Below are 8,938 nucleotides of genomic sequence, written 5' to 3' on the forward strand. Positions count from 1 at the left end.
GTGAGATAAGCATTGTGGGCTTGGACTATCCAATACAGCCCAAAACTGAGAACTCATTAATTTGGCTAGGGTTTCTATTTTGCCAGCCGCCACCTATTTCCTTTCTCTTCCATTTGCTTTTACAGAGTAACAACAATCCACAAAACAACTCTCATTTTTCGTCTCTAATAGTTTCATTGTTCTCTATGTCTTTCCTTGTATATCGCTTGTCTTCTCCCTCTTTTTCACCCATAAAACATGTCTCTCATCTGATTTTAAATCCATGAACCCATCATGTACTTCTCAAATTGTGAGATGCGGCCACTACATGCAGCTATCGACAGCTAAGGAGACGGTTTAAGACAGTGGCAATAGAGGTAAGGTTCTAGTTTTATGGATTTGTGGTTCCTTTTTTCTATTTTTGTGGATATAAATTTTTTGTTATTTTCGAAAAATATTGTAAATGTGCTTGTAATAAAATCTAAACTTTTTGTTTTTTTTTTAAAAAATGTCTTTACTGCGTGTGCTTATTTTTGGATCTACAACATTTTTTTTTAATTTCTTTGTAAATCTGCAGGTGATAGAGTAGTATTTATTTCCATTAATCTACTTCTCTGCAGAAACATGTTTTACAATAGAAAATTAGCTTTTTTAAAAAATAAAATATAAGTTGTGGTTCCCTATTATTAACCCGAGAATGATAGTTCATAGCTCAATGGATGTTCAATCACTGATTTATTTCCTTCAAAAGAATAAATATTATCCAATTTTTCAAGGATTTTTTCAAGTAATGTAAATGTAGGTCACTATTATTATATTCAGTTTTTTGTCTTTTGTTTTTGTTCTATTGAGCTTAAGCAATCCAACATTTCTATTACATTGACTATAGTGATTGCATTATTTTTAATTGCAGCATCGTCAGTCTATAGTTGATGTATCATTACTTACTAAACTATTATTTAAATTTAAATATTAATAAGCCTTCTAAAATTCAGACTATTGATTAGATACAAATATATCTATACACATTACTCTGGAAACGTGGATGGTAATGTGTTGAGCTATGAGAACGAAATGAGGATGTTGTTAAATCATCGAAGGCACAAATCTGGAGTCTTTTAGTTCTTCAAGTTCTGTATGCATGTTGCTTGCTTTGAAATGTTTTACTAATATATTTGTAATCTTTTAGATGAAAGAAGGAGGAAGTGAAAATGTTCTTGCAATATAAAACTTGTTTAAAGTATTTGGAATCATCCTCCCCCTTTGCGGTTCTGCCATTGCATCACCTCCATCGATACACTGAAGATAGTTAATCTGCATTCATTTTGGCCCTCTATTGTTGGTGTAGGATATTCTCAAATCATTATGCTCCTTCCTTCCTTGACCATAGCTGCTATCACAGTAGCACTCAAGGTAAACATCACCTCCATTTACTTATGCCAAAGCTCTTTTAAGATTTCAATCACTTTTAACCCCAAAGGTTCATATTTAATGGATTTAGTTCATTTATTTTAAGCAACCACTCTTTAATCAAAGACAGTCCTTAAATTCCTTTTAAAAAAAAATCCTTAAATTGAAACAATCATGCCTACCACATAAACATTTTTCCATTGGGAAAACAAAGTAAGAGTTGAGCTTAATAAGTTGATAAGTGCTCCAATGGGAGACACGCTTAGCATCATATGTCTATGAACTTGATTGGTTATGCCTTGTTATTTTCCGAATTTGATTTAAGCAAGTGACATGATAAATTGCTTCTTTATTCACATGTCAAAGTCTTTAAAACTTTGCTCTCTTCATTAGTAGTGTAGTGTATGCTCTTCTCAAATACTACTTCCTTGGCCATAGCTGCCAACACATTAGTAACCTTGAAAGAATTTTTTAATAAGGTCATAAATTTAAATCCCTATTTGAATGAGGGTGTTATAAAGGTGGAAGCAATATATGCAATCTCATTTTTATGTACTGATATGCTGTTGTAGAAAAAACCAACCAAAATAAATACCTTTAGGAAAACATTTCTTTACCTTTGTGAAAGACAAGCAATATCCTCAAAAGAAGTGAGGCTCACCTATAAAAAAATAGAACAAACATAATCACAAAACTTTATTTCAAACGAAGTAACATAAGTAGATGGTTTATGGCCTGATGCTTTGTTCATATATAATAATATGTACCTATAAACTGTTTTTCGTAATCCCATGTTTACATAGTCTATTTGCAAAAAAGTAAATGTTAGTAAATTGCAAATTCTGATAATTATGAAGTAAAAAGGACATCACTAAAATTATGAAGTTAGTAATTTAAGAGGGTATTACTAAAGACAATTTTCATGAAAGAAATGAGTTTCTTGAAAAACTGATCTCTTTACCTTTGAAACTCAGAAGCAAGATCATCGAACCAAGATCATTGAACGAAGTGAGCCTCACCTAAAAAAAGAGCAAACATAATGACAAAATATAAGTCTCAATCAAAGCAAATAAATTGCATTGAAAAATAGTTCATGGTCTCAATCTTTGTTCATATATTCATACCTCACAAAAAGTTTGATTGTGTATGAGATCTAATCAAATGAGTTTTCTATTTTCAGGCTCAAGAAATCATCAATCATCATTGCAAAAAATAAAGACAAAGGAAATCAAGATTTGCTGCCTAGTTATTGTTGAAGAAATGGAAATCAAGAAAAATGAAAGAAAATAGAAAAATTTGTATTTATAGACAGTTTTGATGTGTAAAAATAATGGGCAATCCTTTGATATTTATAGACAAAGGTTTGAACATAAAAATATAAGTGTAGGTGTAAAGTTTGTGTGCACTCCAAGTTTGTGTGCACTCAATTATTGTATAGGCTCCTACAAAATGACAAAATTTGCAACAAAGACAAAAAAATAAACATTAAATTATAGAAAATACTTGGCCCACCATTTTAACTGGCCAGCTGTCAAAACCGATTAAAAAATTGGAAAAAATGCAACCCACCATTTTGGTAAATCTACAGTGGAAAATTTTAGACACTTATTGTCAAGATTATAGATACCCTCTGTACATCCACCCATCAAAATAAAAAGAAAAAACTTAATCAAAATAAAAACACCATGATATACCAAAAAAAAATTAGGTTTTATTTCTGAGGATTTTGAATCAATGTGATGAACAACATAGATCAACAATCTGAAAAACAAAAGTTTTCTTTCTTAATTCTTTATATTTCTTCTCCCTTCAAATCATCCACAACTTAGCATCATCTTTTTCCAAGTTATTTTCTAGATCTGAGTTGTTTGATGAATGTTGAAGCTCTACGTATTGAGATCCCCTTTGCAATAGTGCATTCCAGTGTAACTCAAAGGGATTTTGAAAATAAATAAAGCAATTTTAACACCGTCGTGCTCTCGTCAATTTCAATCGCCTCCCTCAATCTTCAATTTCACATATGTTTTTGTTCTCTAACTAAAGCTATTTCACATGTTGTTACTTAAAAGATTGAGACAGGAAAGGTGTTTGATTCCTGTAACATTTATGATGGTAGATCTAGATTTCAATTTCTTCTTTCTCCCTTCTCTGATGTTGATGACGATCTGTGTTTTTAGCTTTTGTGTTCTCAAATCTCAGCTTCCTCAAGAACAGTTCTCTTGATTTTGTTGTTCATGAAGAACCAAAGTTATTGTGTTTTTTTTTTTTTACAGTAAACAACATCTTTCATCAGGTAATAAGATAAAGAGAGTACAAACTTTGAAAAACATGTGTTAGAACATTCCCTAACCACATTCTAAAAATAATACAATTTACTACGCCAACTAAGGTTTGGACATTAATAAGTTTAAGGAGTTAGAAATCAGTAAAATACTTCAAAACCAATAGCTTAATCCAAGCAACCAAGCAAGATTCTTCCACACATGATATTGTGTTCTTACCGCTAAGTTGTTGTTGGGTTTACAAATCTGTTTTACAGTTCTTAAAAATAAAAATATTTAACGTTTATTAATATTAAGTTAATTTTCGTCAAAAAGAAATAGTTTTTTTTTGTCAAAAAAATAGTTTTTTTTACAAAAGTTAAGTCTAATTCTTAAGCTCCGTTTGGCCTAACTTTTTTTGAGCTTATGCAATATAAATTAAGTTTTGTGTTATTTTATAAGTTCACACTAGTGAAAATTGTAATTTTATAAGCTATTTTATCATAAACTACCTTGACAAACTTATAATAATATATAAAAATTGCATAAATTGTTTACATAAGCTCTAAATAAGAAATTGCTCCGATTATCAAAAAAAAAATTCTCATTTGTTTGTTTGTACAATTAGGTGATATTGAACGGTCGGATTGATAAAATTAGAAATCTCGAGTCAAAATCAGTAGTTTCAGCTGAACTACACGACACTTTCATAAAAACTAGTTGTCCATTGAGACTGTTATTATGATACGTCCATACACTTGGAGTCCGATCATCGAAATTCTTTTTCTCATTTGTTCTTTAGTCCAATTAGGTGATATTGAACGGTCGGATTGATAAAATTCGAAATCTCAAGTCAAATCCGTAGTTTTAGTCAGACTCCACAACATTTCGTAAAAACTATTTATCCATTTAGACTGTTATTATGAAGGGTCTATATATCCGGAGTCTAATCATCAAAAAAAAAAATCTCATTTTTTATGCAGTCCAATTAGGTGATATTGAACTGTCGGATTGATAAAATTCGAAATCTCGAGTCAAATCTATAGTTTTAGTCAAACTTCATAGCCTTCCATAAAAACTATTTATTTGTTTAGAATGTTATTATGATCTGTCTATCCATTCAGAGTCCGGTCATTGAAATTTTTTTCTCATTTGTTTGTTATATTTAATGGTCATATTGATAAAATTCGAAATCTCGTGTCAAAATCTGTAATTTCAGTCAAACTTCATGACCTTTAATAAAAAAGTAGTTATCTGTTGAGACTGTTATTACGATATGTCTATACATCCGGAGTCCGATCATCGAAATTATTTTTCTCATTTGTTCTTTAGTCCAATTAGGGAATATTGAACGGTCAGATTAATAAAATTCGAAATCTCGAGTCAAATATGTAGTAGTAGTCAAACTCCACAACCTTTCGTAAAAACTTTTTATCCGTTTAGACTGTTATTATGATCTATCTATACATTCGGAGTCCGAGCATCAAAATTCTTTTTCTCATTTGTTTTTTAGTCCAATTAGGTGATATTGAATGGTCGGGTTGATAAAATTCAAAATCTCGAGTCAAAATCGGTAATTTCAGTCGAACTACACGACAATTTCATAAAAAACTAGTTATCCGTTGAGACTGTTATTACGATATGTCTATACATCCGAAGTCCGATCATCGAAATTATTTTTCTCATTTGTTATTTAGTCCAATTAGGGGATATTGAACGGTCGGATTAATAAAATTCGAAACCTCGAGTCAAATATGTAGTTTTAGTCAAACTCCACAGCCTTTCATAAAAACTATTTATCCGTTTAGACTTTTATTATGATCTATCTATACATTCGTAGTCTGATCATCGAATTTTTTTTTCCTCATTTGTTTTTTAGTCCAATTAGGTGATATTGAACGATCGGATTGATAAAATTCGAAATCTCGAGCAAAATCGGTAGTTTAAGTCGAACTACACGACAATTTCATAAAAACCAATTGTCCATTGAGACTGTTATTACGATATGTCTATACACTCGGAGTCCGATCATCAGAATTATTTTTCTCATTTGTTCTTTAGTCTAATTTGGTGATATTGAACGGTCGGATTGATAAAATTTGAAATCTCGAGTCAAAATTTTTAGTTTCAATCAAACTCCACGAGCCTTTCATATAAACTAGTTATCCGTTGAGACTGTTTTTACGATCTGTCTATACATCTAGAGTCCGATCATCGAAATTCTTTTTCTCATTTGGTTGTTGGTCCAATTAGATGATATTGAACGGTCGAATTTTAGACGAAACTAATTGTTTTAACATGTAGGTCTAAAATCCGTCCCAAAAGTTCAGACGGATTTCAGACAAATCATAGAACATTTTTTTTTTAACTAAGATCTGGCCAAAAACGTCCAAAATTATTAAGAGGGAAAAAATTTCCCCGCATTTTCGTTTGAGAGGGAAAATTTTCATTTTCATTTTTAGTTTTTACCTCCAAAACTCCCAAATCAAGTCTTTTTTGGTATCTTAGATGGCTCACAGCTCATCTTCGCCAAATTGCAAAAATCCCAAATCAAGTCATTTTGCTCGAAGACTTTCCATAGCTCCTTTCTCCATAGCTCATCTTCGCCGTTCATGTCTCTTCCGTTGTTATCTATAATCGCCGACTCAGTTCCTCTCTGCGTGGTTTCTCCATAGACACCGACTCAGCTCCCTTCTTTGCTCCTCCCAAATCCTGTTGTTTCTCTTCACTGTTCAGGTCTCGTCCTCCCTTCTATTATATTTGGGTGTTTCTTTGAGCTATTTATTGTGTTCGATTTGGATTTTGTAGACAGAAAATAAATTAAATTAGGAAATAATAAGAATAAAAAGTAGTGTGTTCAATTAATTATTTTTGCTATGTTTAGTTTAGGCTTATGTGTTTTGATTTAGGGATGGCATCGCTGGGTTTGTTTTATATAGATAGGTTTAGGAGGTATGATATGGGGCTGATGTGTTTAATATCAGTTTCGTAACAATTTATTGAGTTATACTAACAACAAAATTAGTTAATATTGCTTCATTCATATATGGACACTAATCTTGTCTATTTGATCTCAGTCCACACAATGACTGGTAGTTGTAGGTATGGAAAAATACACCAAAAGTAGCTTCATTTTTAGCATGTTTATATCACTTTTTGTACCAATGAACACAGATTTCAGTTTTATTTATATTTGAATACTCAAATGATTGGATTCATAGATGAGAAAGCTAGAGATTCATTTCTAAATTATAATTATAAATGAGTTACCCTTGATGTATGTTTCATATGATAGATGACAAATATTAGAAAAATTGCTACTGATAGATTTGAGGTTGCTAGCTCATTTTAATTGTGATGGACACTGTCATGAATGCTTCTAGTTACTTTTGAGTTCAGTGAGTTATTGGTTCCATTGAAGCTGAATAATGCCATTTCATAGTGCATTCATGATTATGCATATGCAGCAAGGCACAACAATTCCTTTTGCTCGGCCTACACTTGAGATCTTTGCTGCATTTGTTAAATGGCCCAGGGTCAGTCCACATGTACTGGAGGGGGAAGCTCATCAAAATGATGTTGAAGTTGGAGATAATAATGAGCAAGATGGAGGAGAGCATGGAGCTTAAAGCACGCCAATCCCAGTGAACTTTTACAGTTTTTATTATTATTATTAATTCAGTCTTTAATTTCAGTTGACTAATTTTGAATATGTTAGATTCATGATGTTTGTGAAATTTTGAATAGGTACTCTGAACATGTAGTACTTGGTGTTTTTTTTATTTTTTATTTATTTTGTTGAATTAAATGACATTTGGTAATTTATATTATATTAGTAAGTAGTTAGTATTGTGAATATTGTGAATACTTTTTGAAAACAAGCTCACATGCTTTTGAAGATCCGAAAGACAGGTTTGTGATAAATCAATGAGCAAGCATGATAATTTTGATTCGTAGAGCTTTATGTCAACTTTTGATTAATGTTTGAAATATGCTTAGGAACTCAACATGTTCTTGAAATGTGTTGTTTGTCCTATGATGATTCTCATTATTTTTGTTGAACATGATTGAAGCTTGTGTTATACAATCTAGCCAGGTGAGAATGTGTGAACTTTCCATTGTTTACATAAATATTTGAGAGCCAGAAATTGTGTATGTTCATTTGATTTTAACTTAATCTTGTTGTCATTGATATGTTTGATGTTGTGGATATGATCAAGGCCTTGTTTCTTTTTGAGTGATAACTACTTATGACATTTCTAGAAAGCAAAATTTTGTAAATGAGAGTTGCATTAATGTGGACCGTTCAATATAATCTACTTGTGGCATTCTACTTTGTAGTCTCAGTTTGACAATTTTTTTTGGGCTTTCTCTTTACCATGTCATAATTAAAATGCTTTTTGGTTGTTATATTTCTATATTAGGTTGTGCGGCTGAGATTAGATTAAGCGCCATGTGTATGGGGATAAAGATAAACCATTAGTAATCTTATTTGTGTTCAAATCAAACAGCTATGGGAAACATGAATTTGATTATTTTTGTGGATTTATTTTTGTAGGAAGAAATTATGGCAGTTGGAACATCACAACCAACTGTTGTGGCTACCAAAGATGGTCGCATTGGTGTCAAGAACCAAATGAAGGATGAGTTTTCAAACATTTATATACGTTGGAGTATGACTTATTTAGCCAAGAAGAAAATAGAGATATGATGGAGAGAAACTGAATGTGATTATGTAGCCAATGCTTTTCCAGATCTGTAAGTTTAGTTTTATTCTTTTTAATTGACTATTTTGTTACCAAGCCCACTTTCCATGGCATGTTGTAAAACATATTTTGGTATCTAACTTGTTCATAATGTATTATGTGATTTGTTTTTCAAGGAAATATCATCTCACTTTGACCAAGTGGTCTCAGTCAATTTGAATGTATTTTATACTGTGATTGTATTACGTTAATATCAATATGTTGTATACCATTTTTCTGCTTAGAATTTCAAATAGGATTCTTGAACATGGTAATTCAAAATTGAGAGATCACACATTATATTTGATTTCACAATCGAGGTTTTAAATTGTAGTCGCGGTTATGATTATGTCATTGTCTTTGTTGATGTGCAATTGTGATCTGTGAATATGTGACTTTACTCGAAAGATGCGTCCGGTGTTCGACACTGATAGGATACTGACACATGTGATTATATTAAAATATTTCATATTCTCAAATTGCTATGGTCGTGTTCGGTATTCATGTTTGTGTCCGTGTTTCATTTGCGATTAGGATGTGGTC

General features: G+C 31.5%; 3 long non-coding RNA genes across 5 annotated transcripts; 2 read left to right on the forward strand and 1 right to left on the reverse strand.

Moving 5' to 3' along the window:
- Positions 1-2,889, forward strand: LOC123903715. 3 transcript variants are annotated; one of them, XR_006808164.1, is made up of 3 exons: positions 1-356; positions 1,169-1,392; positions 2,570-2,889. It is a non-coding gene; the product is annotated as an uncharacterized LOC123903715 (long non-coding RNA). The 3 variants fall into 3 exon arrangements; XR_006808163.1 differs by having other exon boundaries at positions 1,176-1,392; XR_006808162.1 differs by lacking the exon at positions 1-356 and having other exon boundaries at positions 364-1,392.
- Positions 1,386-2,641, reverse strand: LOC123903716. Its single transcript, XR_006808165.1, has 4 exons — positions 2,514-2,641; positions 2,351-2,408; positions 2,157-2,193; positions 1,386-2,050 (listed from the first exon to the last, which is right to left on the reverse strand). It is a non-coding gene; the product is annotated as an uncharacterized LOC123903716 (long non-coding RNA).
- A 3,258-nt stretch (positions 2,890-6,147) lies between the features above and the next one.
- LOC123911151 lies at positions 6,148-8,938 on the forward strand. Its single transcript, XR_006810383.1, has 3 exons — positions 6,148-6,386; positions 7,118-7,294; positions 8,209-8,938. It is a non-coding gene; the product is annotated as an uncharacterized LOC123911151 (long non-coding RNA).

Source organism: Trifolium pratense, linkage group LG2 (genome assembly GCF_020283565.1).
Source record: "Trifolium pratense cultivar HEN17-A07 linkage group LG2, ARS_RC_1.1, whole genome shotgun sequence".
NCBI classification, from domain to species: Eukaryota; Viridiplantae; Streptophyta; class Magnoliopsida; order Fabales; family Fabaceae; genus Trifolium; species Trifolium pratense.